This window comes from Desmodus rotundus, chromosome 11 (genome assembly GCF_022682495.2).
Source record: "Desmodus rotundus isolate HL8 chromosome 11, HLdesRot8A.1, whole genome shotgun sequence".
Lineage (NCBI taxonomy): Eukaryota > Metazoa > Chordata > Mammalia > Chiroptera > Phyllostomidae > Desmodus > Desmodus rotundus.
The window spans coordinates 53,740,387-53,753,865 of NC_071397.1; positions in this window are offsets into that span (position 1 = coordinate 53,740,387).

Genomic DNA, 13,479 nt, shown 5'->3' on the forward strand with positions numbered 1-13,479 from the left:
AGCATCAGGATAAGAATCTAAGCAATTTATTCTAGAACATGTACTCAGAACTGTTATGCACACTGCCTCCAAGAATAAAGAATGTTTCCTGTGGCACCAGCTTGCAGGCTTCTATAAAAATGGCAGCCAAGCCTTGTAGTCGTGAGACAGTAGTTCCTCTTCCCCAACCAAATGAAACTTTGCTATTGGCCAGACCCTTCAACCTGCCACCACCCTGCATGGTTTTCTCTCATGGGCCCAGGTCCTGCTGCTTCATCACCACCCAGCCTCGATCACCATAAATATCCAGTTCTCACCAATGGCTCTTGAAGTAAGACAGGTGGGACCATATCATAACACCTGTCAGGGAGGGAAGTGCAAGCCTTGCAGAGAAGTAGATCTCCCAATGTCTTTGAAATACATGGATAGTTTGTAAAGTGTCAGGTCAGTAGACTCGGAAGTTGCAATAATAAACAATTTACGATAATTCATTTTGTCTTCCACATAGGTCAATGGGGACCACATCACCTTTCTATCCCCACCAGAGCAACATGCTGTCAGTCTACACTTGGAAAGTGTCTTCTATTTGTGATAAGATTTCAAGGTTATAAAGTATTTCCATATCTATTTCTAACTTATTTTTCACAAAAACTGCAAGCTTATCCCATTGTCCCCATGTATGGAAGAGTACATTGCAGTTCAGAGAGATGAAATGCCTTGGCTCAAGGTCATGCAGATATGGCAGATTTGACACCTAAAACTCAAGTTTTCCATTTCTATTATGATGTTACTTAAGGTAAAATTTCACTTTCATTTATTTTTATTCCTGGAGGTAAATGTTCATAATGGTGTATACCCTGCACACTTTCTCACATCCTCTGTCTGGCTTTTAAGTAGGTAATAACCACCTAACCAACCCATGATGACTTAAGCTTACATAATCCCTTCTGGCTATAGGAGTCCTCTCTCATCATCTAAATAACTTTGAGATTATTTTTGACATTTATAATCAAGATTCAGCAAATCTGTACTAACAGACAACTTGTAAGAAATTGAATAACAGCTAGTTTAGTATTATTGTAGACACAGTACTGGTTTAAGAGGGTGGAAAATGAACCCCTAAGAGGGTACATTTGGGCAAGTCACTGCCTTCTCTGAGCCAAGTTTTCTCATTTGAAATCCAAGGGCATTGGATTAGCATTAGACCATCTCTAAACTCTCACATTTTATGAGTACATGTATTCAAGCTGCCATCTAAAGGGAAGTTGTGAATGTGGAGGCAACAGGAGACCAGCAAGAATGAAGCTGGCTCCTGCATTTCTCTAAACCACTGCCCCTAGGTTCCCGGTCACAAAAGGACAAAAGCTGGGAAGAACGGGGGGAGCTCATAGAGCTAATGTCAGAGGCACCCCCCGTCAGGGTCTCACCTAAGCCATACAGGCAGAGTACCTCTCTCTGTAGAATTCCAGAGAGGGGACATCGACATCCTTCTCCCAAATGGCTACCTACCTCCAGTAAGTTCTTCCGCCTATATCTCCTCACCCACCCACTTCATCTCCTCACCCACCCACTTCATCCATGCCTTTTCCTTTTCTTCCAGTTTCTGTGATCAAAAATTTGTTGGGCTCTAAGTATAATAGCCAAACACAGAGAAGCTATGTGGCCAAAAATAGGACTCAAACTTTAAAGATGTTTCAGGGAATCATTCCGTAAGAAAGTGGAGAAAATTGTGGTTGGGTCCCAGCATCCATCCTTTTCCCCCAGATGCATAACAGCACTGTAGTTTGGGGCTTAGCTTTATCAACAAGGGCAGGTTCTGAGACACATATGCCAAGAGAGGGATTATGGGATTTTTCTGACCTCTCTTGCCCATAACTGGTTCAGAAATCCAGGCTTGGGCTGTTCAGCACAAGGCCTTAATCTGATGGCAGGGAATGATTTGTTCAGGACTGACTCTTCCATATAATCTCTGAGACCTCTTGTCTACTACATTAGCCTTGCTCATTCATATCCAGCCTCATTGGCCTCCTTGTTGCTTCTTGAATGTGCCCTGAGGGTCTTTGAGCTGCCCCTCTACCTGCAGTGATCCTCCCCACCACACTCTAATGCTGACCCCTCATCTCCTTTAAGACTATCCCCTCTCAGTGAGACCTACTATGATCATCCTATTTGAAATTGCAACCAACTCCTTCATCATTCTAGATTTGTTTTCTTGTTTTCCTTCCCCTGCCACCCCACTCCATAATACTTTAAAAATATTCTATTGTACATAATGTAATTATTTATTACATTTAATATCACATGTTTCTTCTCACTCTCATATAAATATCTGGGGATCTTTCTTGTATTCATTGCCTCACCCTAAGTGCTTACCATAGTGCGTGCCTGGCTCGTGGTGGGCACACAGTACTCTCTCTTCATTGCACATTTTGGTAATCAGTCACAATCTGAATCTATTTTACTTGGGTAAGTTTTCCTTGCCTAAAGTTTATGAAGTTCAAATATAGAACAGATAATTATATCATCATGTATATAATTAGGTGATCATAACTGATTATCTAATGGGGACAATTTTGAGAGTAAAAGGAGAAGCTATTAATAATTGCCATGACAACAACTTAAATAGCCACCTAGGTTACCCTATTTATTGGAGAGTGTGGTCCAGGGAAGAAGAGTGAGGGACTATGGAGAAAAACAGGAAAGGAAGGACAAACGTTCTCAATCTACCTCCTGCTCTGGCCACCTGGTTGCTGTCTAAAGAGCCATAAGCAATGTCTCAGAAGCAGCTCTGCAGAGAAACAAGACAGCAGCATTAACTTAGGCCTTGGCCTAGTTAATGGTTCACCCACAGGGCACTCCCAGTTTGTACATGCACATGTGCTGAGTGGGTTCCTGTAGGGCCCTGGTACAGGCCTTCTTAGAAGCAGGAGGCCTGTGGCACAGACCTGGTGTATGAACCACTAGGTAGAGGAAGAGATCATTGCAGGTGACCAGACTAAGAGATAGGTAAGGCCGAGAGAATAGAAGTGGAAAGTAAGAGGAGCCCAGCACAGTGTTTGATTTTATACTTTGAAGTACGGGCTATTGTTTAACCCACTGTCCAAAGGAAAATGAAAAGGGCCAAGAGGCCAAGAAGCCTGTCCAATTTGGTAACTAGGGCTCCTATCCACAGGCTGTTGTTGTTTTTTTTTTAACTTAATTGATATATCTAGATCTCTTTAAACCTTCTACAATTGTTAAAAACAAAAATGTTCTTGAATCCATGCATAGTCACCCTGTGTGGTAAGTGAGGAATCATATTGCTTTAAAAAATTTTTGTTTTGATAGTTTATTTTTACCCATAGATAACATGGCTTTCTACTGGAGGTAACAACATAAAACAAATCTCTACAAGTCTGAGATATTGTATCTTTCTTGGCATTGAGTTCTCTCCATCTCCTTTTCTCTAGTCCACCCTCCCTTTCTCCAGTCCCCTTTCAGGCTATACACGAGGAAGCAATACGCCTTTGATTGGGCATGACACACCTGGGAAAGAGCCATGATGGAGCTTTTCCCAAGGTGGGAAATGGATCCAGATCTCCCATAGCATTTGGATTTCTAAGCTTTCAAAACTGCTACATCAGCATGAGCCAGAAACAACACACAATATCTCTATTTCATCTAAACATAAAATAAATGTTTAAAAATTCTGTTGTGATAAAATTAAAATAGGGAACCCAAGGGTGTTCTTAAGTGCTACCTGGAGGTTTTCGGTAGAAATTCTAGGAGATATTGTTCTGGAGCTCTAGTATTATCCTAAAAGCAGGGAGTCCTTGCAAGTGACTGCTTTTCCCTCTCTGAAAGGGCTACGGAAGGACATAGGTGGAATTTAAACATGGAGTTTGGAAAAAAAAAAAAGACTTTTGGAGAAGTACATGGATTTAGAGGCATATAGAAATTCCACAGAGATCTGTTTATGGACCATCTACATTTATCTGAACTTGAGTGCCCATTGGGAAGGCCAATACTGGCCACTGGGTTCACTGGGCTGAGTGGTAAGTGGCTGAGGCCGTTCCTGAGGGTGCAGACCTCGTGTGTGGTGAACTCAGGCCCTCTCCAGGCTGACTGAGTGAGGGAGAGAGCCAGGTTCCCACCAGACCCTGAAACTGCAGCACCTGCCCTGGCAAAATCCCACAGGCGTGTCCCCTAAGGCAAGGCAAGACCAATTTTAAGCAGAAAAAAAAAATGTATTCACAATGATAACACATTCTCCCCCACCCCAACCCTGAGGATATGAAGTGATAATACTTGGAACAGTACACTAAGAGAAATAATTAGGAAATGTTCTACAAAATGGGAGAAATAATAATTTTAAAATGTTAAAATATAAATTAGGAGCTAGTATCTCTAATTTGATAATGAAAGGGAAGCCCTCTTAGCAAACTCCAGAAACTTATGTTCAGTGTTTCTCACAGAGCTGTCATTTGAACAATTTCCTTCCTTTCTCAAGAAATGAAGAAGACCTATCTTGAAAACAGATTAGCAATTACTAGAACTGCCTCTTTCCTAATGGAGCACACATTCAGAGGAATATATAAAAATACTCTGATGTTGTTTTGATCTGTCTCTTACATTCTGTAGCCTCAGACATACAGCTTAATCACCCTCAGGGCTCATTTTTCAAGATTCCCCATGAAGAATTTCAATCTCCTTCACAAAGTCTTGTGGTATTAATTAACCTATAAGATATCTAAGCAAAATAACCAATGCTTTGTCAGGGCAGTCTACTTGAAAGTGGAATTAACCCCTCAACTGAAACACAACATTGAACCCAATTTTGAATATAAGCATCAGCCATCGACCCTTTGAAGAAGGTACAGTCTCTCTCTTCTTACTTGTAGTCTGTGTCCATGGATCAAACATTCTACCTTACCCTCCTTACTCTCTTCCAGCCTCCGATCAATCACACTTGTCTATCATTTGCTGCCTGTCTCCCCTTCAGTCTCACTTCAATTCTAGAGTTAAAAATCACAGCTCTGATGTGTTACCTTGGAACAAGATGCCTGCTCTAATTTGAAGGCTTCAATGGTTCCCAGAAGCCAATAGACACAAAGTCATGGATTGTAAGGACCATTTCTTTCTTGATACCTGAAGTTAGAAAACAACCATATCTAGGGCTCTTAACCTGAAATCCTATTGGTGGGCTTTAGAAGGATTTGGGATTCCCATAATTATATACAAAATTATATTTATGGTTGTACATTTGCATTTTTTCCTGAGGAAAGAACACTTTGACTTCATCAAATTTTCAAAGTTGTCTGTGACACTCCCAAGATTAAGAACTCCTGAAATAAAGAGTTTTATGACTGACTCCTCTTATTTTCACACTTAAAGAAATAGAGTTTGGGGGCTTCTGATCAAAATGGCGATATAGGCAGACATGGCTTGTCTATTTGCACAACCACATTAAAATTACAACGGAATATAGAACAACCATCACTCAGGAATATCAGAAATTTAGTTGAATGGAAGTCTGACATCTACAGAATTGAAGAAGCCACATCCATCCAGACTAGTAGGAGGGGCACAGATACAAAACAAGCTGAGCCCACACCCACGAGGATAAAAATTTGGGAGGGATATCTCAGGAGCAAGAAGTCCCAGACCCACATCAGGCCCCCCAGCCCAGGATTCCAGTGCCAGGAACATAACTCCCCACAACTTTGGCTGTGAAAACCAGTGGGTATGGAGTTGGTTGAGGAGGCTGCTGGAGCCCTAAACAGTTCCTATTAAGGAACCCATGCATGGACTCACCTACTCAGACTTGCTCCATCTGAGCTCCAGCACGTGGATGGCAGCTTGAAGGGCACCAGTGGTATACAGGGAGAGACTGAAGTGTCTGGCATCAGGGCAAGCAGAGGCCATTGTCCCTTTGCTTAGCCCTCCCCCAACAGAGCTGGTAGGCTGGTGCCATATCTGAGACTACATCAACCTGGCTAACATGGTGTGACCACCTTGAAGAGGTTCTACACCACCCAACTTACCATCCCACACAAGCTGCTTTTCCATAAGAATGTCTGGTCTTGGTTAAGCAACAGTTGGCTTCATTAAGCCCTAGTGGCAGCCAGATTAGATTCACAGATTGGCTTCACATGGGAATCTCCAAGACCAACACAAGTAGCAGCCATCTCATATTGCTTGACAGCTCAGGCAGGGTTCCCCAGGCAAAACACAGGTGGAGGCTGACCTTGGCCTGCACCACTGGGGAAACCCTAGGGCCATCGTACCCTGGGGACAGCTACAGACCACATCAGAGCACCACCACCCTGCCCCTGCATAGCTGATCCTCCACAGAGGGTGGAGGTTGGTGGTGAGTGGTCACAGCCAGTCCTTGCAGCTGACTGGCCTGTGTAAATCCCTCCCATTGACCTGCCAACAGCAACCAAGGCTCAACTACAAGAGGAGGATGTACTCAGCCCACATGAAGGGCGCACATCAACTATTCAGCTTGGGTGATGGGGAGGCAGTGCTACTGGACCCTATAGGACATCTACTACATTAGGCCACACTACCAAGACACAGAGTCAAAGCAGCTCTACTTAATACATAGAAACAAACACAGGGTGGCTGCCAACATGAGAAGACAAAGAAACATGGCCCAGATGAAAGAACAGAACAAAACTCCAGAAAAAGAGCTAAATGAAATGGAGAGAAGCCATCTATCAGATGCAGAGTTCAAGGAACTCAACAGCATAAAAAAGGTCCAGTCAGAAACAAAGGGTACACTAATTGAAATAAAGAACAATGTACAGGGTAACTAGAGTAGAATGGATGAAGCTGAGAATCAAACCAATTATTTGGAACATAAGAAACCAAAAAACAACCACACAGATCAACTATAGGAGACCATTCTGTGTGGCATGGGCCCAGCTCCCACTCAGAAAGGCCAGTGGAAAGCAAGGTCCAGCACACAAGACCCACACCCACGGATAGGTTCTCCCATGGGGAATCAGGCCTGCATTGTACCTAGGCGGCTTTGAGACTTGCTTTTTGCTAAAATTCCCTCACCCTGAATTGAGGCAGCAAATGTTTACTGCATATCTTTAAAGTAACTTCCTAAAATCTATGCTAAACCTTCCAAGGATGAGTGTAACCAGTTCAACCACTTTTCCCTTTATATTTGCAAATATCCTTCCTTTTTGATGTAATTAGTAACATCCTCTCCTTTGTTTTCTGTAACCACCTAAAGTGAACCTGTGCATAGTAAATGAGGACCATTCTCAATGTAATGTGGCCAGAAAAGCAATAAAAGCCTGTCAAGGCAAGGGTCAGGTCACTCTCCCCTTGAGAGAGTGGCCGTGCTGTCCCTTTTCCTCCACTGGACTCGGTAGTCCATGCAAATTTGTCTTGTCTCAGCCACAGTGTTGCAGACACTACAGGCTAGTGTCCGCATCAAACTAGAAGAGAAAAAAGTCCAAAAAAATGAAGATTGTATAAAGAGCCTCTGGGACAACATTAAGAGGCCCAACATTCACTTCATAGGGGTGCCAGAAGGAGAAGAGAAAGAGCAAGAAATTGTAACTCTATCTGAAAATATAGTGAAAGAAAACTTCCCTAATTTGGTAAAGGAAATAGGCTTGCAAGTCCACGAAGTAACAGAGTCCAAATTGTGATGGATGCAAAGAGGCCCATTCCAAGACACATCATTATTAAGAGGCCAAAGGTTAAAGATAAAGAAAGACTCTTAAAAGCAAGAGAAAGGAAGTTAGTTACTGGAAGGTTGCCAGATGTGAGGGGGAAGGAGGGAGGGGAAGAATGGGTGAAGAGGTGAGGGGATTGAGAAGTACAAATAGGTAGTTACAGAATAGCCATGAGGATGTAAAGTACAGTATAGGAAATGGAGCAGCCAAAGAACTTATACCCATGACCCATGGCATGAACAATGGTGGGGGGATTACCTGAGGAAGTGGGAGGGGGCTGGGTGGAGGGGGGCAAAGGGGAAAAATCAGGACAACTGTAACAGCATAATCAATAAAATATAATATTTTTTAAAAAATAAAGTGTCAAAATCACAAGCAACCGTGGACTTCCCCCATGAGGCCAGATTTTCCAAAGGGATAACACAAGAAAAGAAAAAAAAATGCCTATTGAGAAAAAAAATGGTATTGGCACAGATAGATATAGTCTTAATGAACCCCAGATAACTTCCATATTCAGGGAAAACTGAAAACCCTGTAGCTCTGGGTCTTGTTTGCAGTGCAGCATCCTTAGTCTCTTTTCTTCTACCTCCCTTCCTTTACAAAAAAAAAAAGAACAAAAAGCTTTTTGTTCTGATGTGCAGAACAAATAAATACAAGTCTATATATGCAAAATACCTCCTCCCCAGCTCTCTTTCCTCTCCTAAACTGCAGACCTTTTCCCTCCATGGGTTTGGATGCCATAGCATTCCACCCACAAGTCACAGACAACTAGTCTGACATTTTTACTAGTCAGGTTATGACAATCCCATCAGCAGCACCAATATAACAAACCAACAGCAGTTACTATTTAGTACATGTTTCTGTACTAAGCACTTTACATGCATTATTTTATTTAATTGCAATCTGTCCTGTAACTGGGTATTACCCATTCCACAGATGGGACAACTGAGTTAAGAAAGGTTAATTTATGTGTTCAGGGTCACACAGGTGGTGTGACAAAGCTGGGACTCAGGCCCAGTTCTGCCTGACCCAAAAGCCCATTGTGTTATTCTAAACCACTACCCTACAACGCCACCTCACACAACAAAAGTAGGATGGAGTCTCCTCACGTTGCAAAGCAATTTCTCCAAAGTACAAATTTCACAGGTGTGCTGCAAAAGATGCTACCGTGATCAATACTTGAAAATGCAAATGCAATCATTATATTATGTTCACCTCAGAACACAAAAGCTTGATTGCATAAAAATGCTGCTTTTATTAGTAAACAGGAGAAGGTTGAAACAGTCTTGCAATTTCTGTATAGTTTTATCACTACTGGTTTAGAGTATGAAAATTTGATCAAAGCATCTTCTTAAGAATTCAGTTTCATTTATATTTTCAGTCCCCAAACATAAAGATGGTGATGGTTCATATCAGGGACATTAAGGACACTTGTGTAAAAATGGTATTAAATGTTGCATTGTAATCCTCTTTTTTAAAATCCAGTAGAATTTGAAGGAAAAATATACTTAAGTGACTCTAGAAGCCTTAGCTCAGCAAAATGTCATAAAACAAAATATCTCAATCTGATATCAGGTATTCAGGAATTACAGTTTCAATGAAAGCATCTTTCTTGGGTGTATAGTACCAGAACAAGAAGAGGTACAAGATTATAACTTATGACGTATGCCACTTGGAGAAAAAAAGAGAAACATTTTCTTCATTTACTTTGATGTTGTCAAAACAAATCATGGCCCTACTTGCTTGTCTTATGCTTGATGAGGGAGGAGATTTGACAGGAAAAGATTCGTCTCCACCGAAGGAGGGTCCTCCAAATTTTACTGGCAACTAGAAGAAAAGGTATGAGTTACAACGAATCTCTTCATCATTCTCTGGATAGAAAGCTGCCTACTATTCTCTTTTACAGAACCTAGTGATTACCCCAGGAATGGTTCAAAACGGAAACTCCTGGGCTGTGCTGGGCCCCGAGGTGGCCTGGCTAAGCTGAGCCTCTGATCTCCTCAGCATCCATTCTCTGCTCAGGCCACCAACACCAACAGTCAGGCAGACAATTTGCACCTCAGCTCTGGCAGCTTTTGGAGGGATTTTTCCGAGAGCTGCTGCAATCAAGGATGATGGAAATCAGGTGCAGACACATCAGTCAGGAAAACAGCTCTGAACACTCTTGTGTATAGGGCTGCTCCTAATTTGGAAGCAGACTCGGCCTGTTGACTGCTCGTACGTTCGCCTGATCTGCGGCAGTAGCACCCTAATCTGGCCCAGGGGGGAGTTACTATCACCTTGGCTCGAAATCAGTCAAAACCAGGGAAATCACCATATGGTGTGAATCCAGGTTTGTCAAGAGGTGTGGAGTCAGCACCCTTGGCAGGCTGTACCCACAGATAGAGCAGGTTCTTACTGAGGCACAGCTGGTGAGAGAAGCACGCTGCTAACTGATAGGATGCAAACTGCATTTTTGAAAAGGTGTCTCTTAATTTTTTAAGAAACCTAAATTCTTTAAACTGGAAGAACAAAGTTATATTCTGATACACTTTTATATGTGTTCCCTAGGAAAAAATAATTTATCTTATATTTTAAGATTACAAGTTGCCTAAAGATTACAGGTAAAGAAAGAATTCCATTAACTCAGTGTCAACCAAAGAACATCTCCTTTCATGAATTATAGATTTTCTACAGTACTGTTTCATCTTAGCTGCCCACTTGAAGTGGCAGGGAGTTAAAAAAAATTCTCTTTAGCATAGTCTTTTTTTCTTTTTTTGCATGATGAAATGCTGTTACTATATTTCATCAATTCTTTGACTTAACTTTTTTTGAACAATTTAACATTTCTAAAATGTGTCTTAAAATTTATGAGATATCATAATTTAGTTAACAGCATTTCTTCTTTCTTAGTTTCAAGGCAATATGGCATTTCCATCGTACTTTACCTAATCTAAACCCCCGTGTATCCTCAGACTTCCTCTCTTATAAATATTCCCAGCGCCATTTTGGGATACATCAAAGGCCTGAAGCAGAACTCCCTCACAGCACAGCCGCACCCGCAGTGGGCCAGCCTCTGCTTTCCCCGGCACACAGATCTTCTCTCCACGGTCTATACGCTGCTCCTCCCCAGGGGTCCTGGCCAATGACCCACCCTGGTCCCTCCCAACCTTGTCTCACTCTATGCTAAAGATGAGCAGTTCTTACCATGTTATCTACCACTGATAACCAACCCACCCAGGCTACCTTCTTTTCAATGTTTTGTATGAATCTTTCCAGAAGCATTCGATAACTGTAAATAAAGCAAATAATGTTAAGAACTATAAATACTGACAGAGAAGCTGTGTATGGGAAGACCTGGTGAAGGAGTACTTAAATGAGGAATATGACTTAAAACATCAAAGACCTGGGAACTTGCATATCAATCGTAACTGCTGGGACATTCCCTGGTGTTAGAAAGACTTTGTAGAGGATGGTATTATGCCCAAAGGTAGATTACAGCTGACCAAGTACCTGCAAAATAATAACATAACATAACATGACATAACATAACATAACATAACATAACATAACATAACATAACACATATTAAAGGAAAATAAAGCAAGCATTCCTCCCTTAACTCTCTAAATCAGAGGCTGCAAACTGGCAGCCCTGGGCTTTACACTGCAGATTCCATGTATATCTGGCTATTTTATCTGCTCACATATTTTAAAAGGCAAACAAGGCTTTTTTAACTCTGAATGTACCACAAGCTGCTTAAGCAGTACCGTTAGTAAAACACCCGAGTCAGGTGACTGGGGAGAAAAATGCTAGAAAATTCCTGATGTGCAGATAAACTAATAGGCTATTTAATATGGTAGGTAGGGAGTTAAACTAAGGTGGAAAGCCAAGAGCAGAACAGAGCGGACTGTCCAGGTACAGGTGTCTGGCCAATTGTCAGCACGGGAGAGGGCGGCCGGAATTTGGGCAGCTGGAGACCCAGGCCAGAGAGACACTCACTAGTGTGTTATCATAGCCATGGGATGCAATGAGACTGAAGAGGCAGAACGTGTGGAGAGAAAAGACAAGGACCAAATAGAGAATTTCTGGGTGGACAATCACATGTAGGAGATCTGAAATGCAAAAGAAATTAGTGAAAGAGACCGAGATGTAACTAAGAAACAGAAATCAAAGGGTATCACACCATGAATCCTGAGGCAAGAGGCACTTAAAAAAAGAAGTGTTAAACATTACCAAATTCTGCTGAGAGGTCAAGGGTAAGAAAAGGGCAGAAAAGATGTGCAATACGCCAGATGCAAGGTAACTCAAAAGGATACTGTGACTAGAACAGTGGGGCAGAAGCCAGGTTTTAGAGTTAGGAAGTGAATGGCTACTGACGAAGAGAAAGCATAAAGACTTCTCTTTCAGAAAGTCCTACGTTCTAGAAAGACTTCAGAGGCCACAAACCATGTTCATGATGTACCCACTAACCAGGGAATCCAATTGTTGCCTATTTAGTAAAATAATAAGTCACTTACTTGGTTTCAAGACATCTTAGGAATTTCCTAGCTATATATTTCAAAATCAACCTTTCTCCCACCAAATTAATCAATTCACTGTTTGTGCATCAATTATTCTTTGTGGTCAGGATCAAGGCTTGGAAATCGACACTTTTCTAAGGTCAATGGCAGCCTGGCTTCCTCCTTGCCACTCAGCAGCTGCCCTTCTAGAATTTACTGAAAAACAATTCCCCTGCCAGGCAAATTTGCCAGTGCTGTTTATTGATCCCAGAAAGCTGTGACAAACAGCCATGATACTGTGCGGAGTAAATTGTCAGAATGTAGTGTATCACATAAAACTCTCCACTGACGTAGGTCAACACTGTGGAATCACCAAAATACAGTGGGTTTAGAGCACCCTAAATCTGCCTTTTAGTTGCTTCTTTGGAGGCTCATCTAACTTCAAGCTTGATTTCACATTAATTTTATTCTACATAAATAACCAATTGTATGCATGTGCTGTGTGTAATGCCATGTCAAGATAAGTTTGGGAGCCATTTGGTTGATATTATGCCCCCTCAGAAGCCAGAAATTTATTCCATTAAGACAACTGTTACATAGCAGAGCAGCAATCTCATCCTCTGCTGTCTACATTATGTTTTATCTGCTACGTGTTTGCATTTGCCTTTGAGAACTAGTAATCTGCAGTTAAATCACAGAGAAGATGATATAAAGTTGCCAGCAGGAGTGGCAAGATAGCCACTCTGAGCCACACAATCTCTTTCTTCAAGTCTCTCCATCCTGGGCCCTGTGCCTCAGGACTTTTGTTCGGTCTGTGCACCCTGTGATGATGGAGCACAGGAGTTGAGCTCATGTTGATTGAATGGGCAAAGATGATAAAGAAATGCCAGTTTATTAATTTGCCATGAGAAGCCTAACATCGCAGTGAGTCAGGAATTCAGCACAGCTCTTTAGCACCTTCTCCTGTAGGAAATTCTACCTGGCGGAGAAAAGCCAAAGACACAGCTTCAAGTGAACTTGGCCTTTACATCTTATCTCCACCCACTGGCTGCCTGATCCTGGTCAATTAAACTCCCTGCGCTATAGTTTCCAAAAAGGTGAAGTTGGCACAATAATAGAGTGTTTTTCATGAGGTTATACTGGTGACCAAAATATACTGGTTATGTTTTGAACCTTTTTCTTCTCATGGCATGCATAACTAATTACTAAAATGCTGTGGCACAACAGAAAATATATTTTTTGCTGATATGACAAAAATAGGTATAATTTTGACTCATTCACACCAGATAGCTACTGTTGTGTCGGCTGTTTTCATTTGACAATCTAAGGAAAAGAGGTCA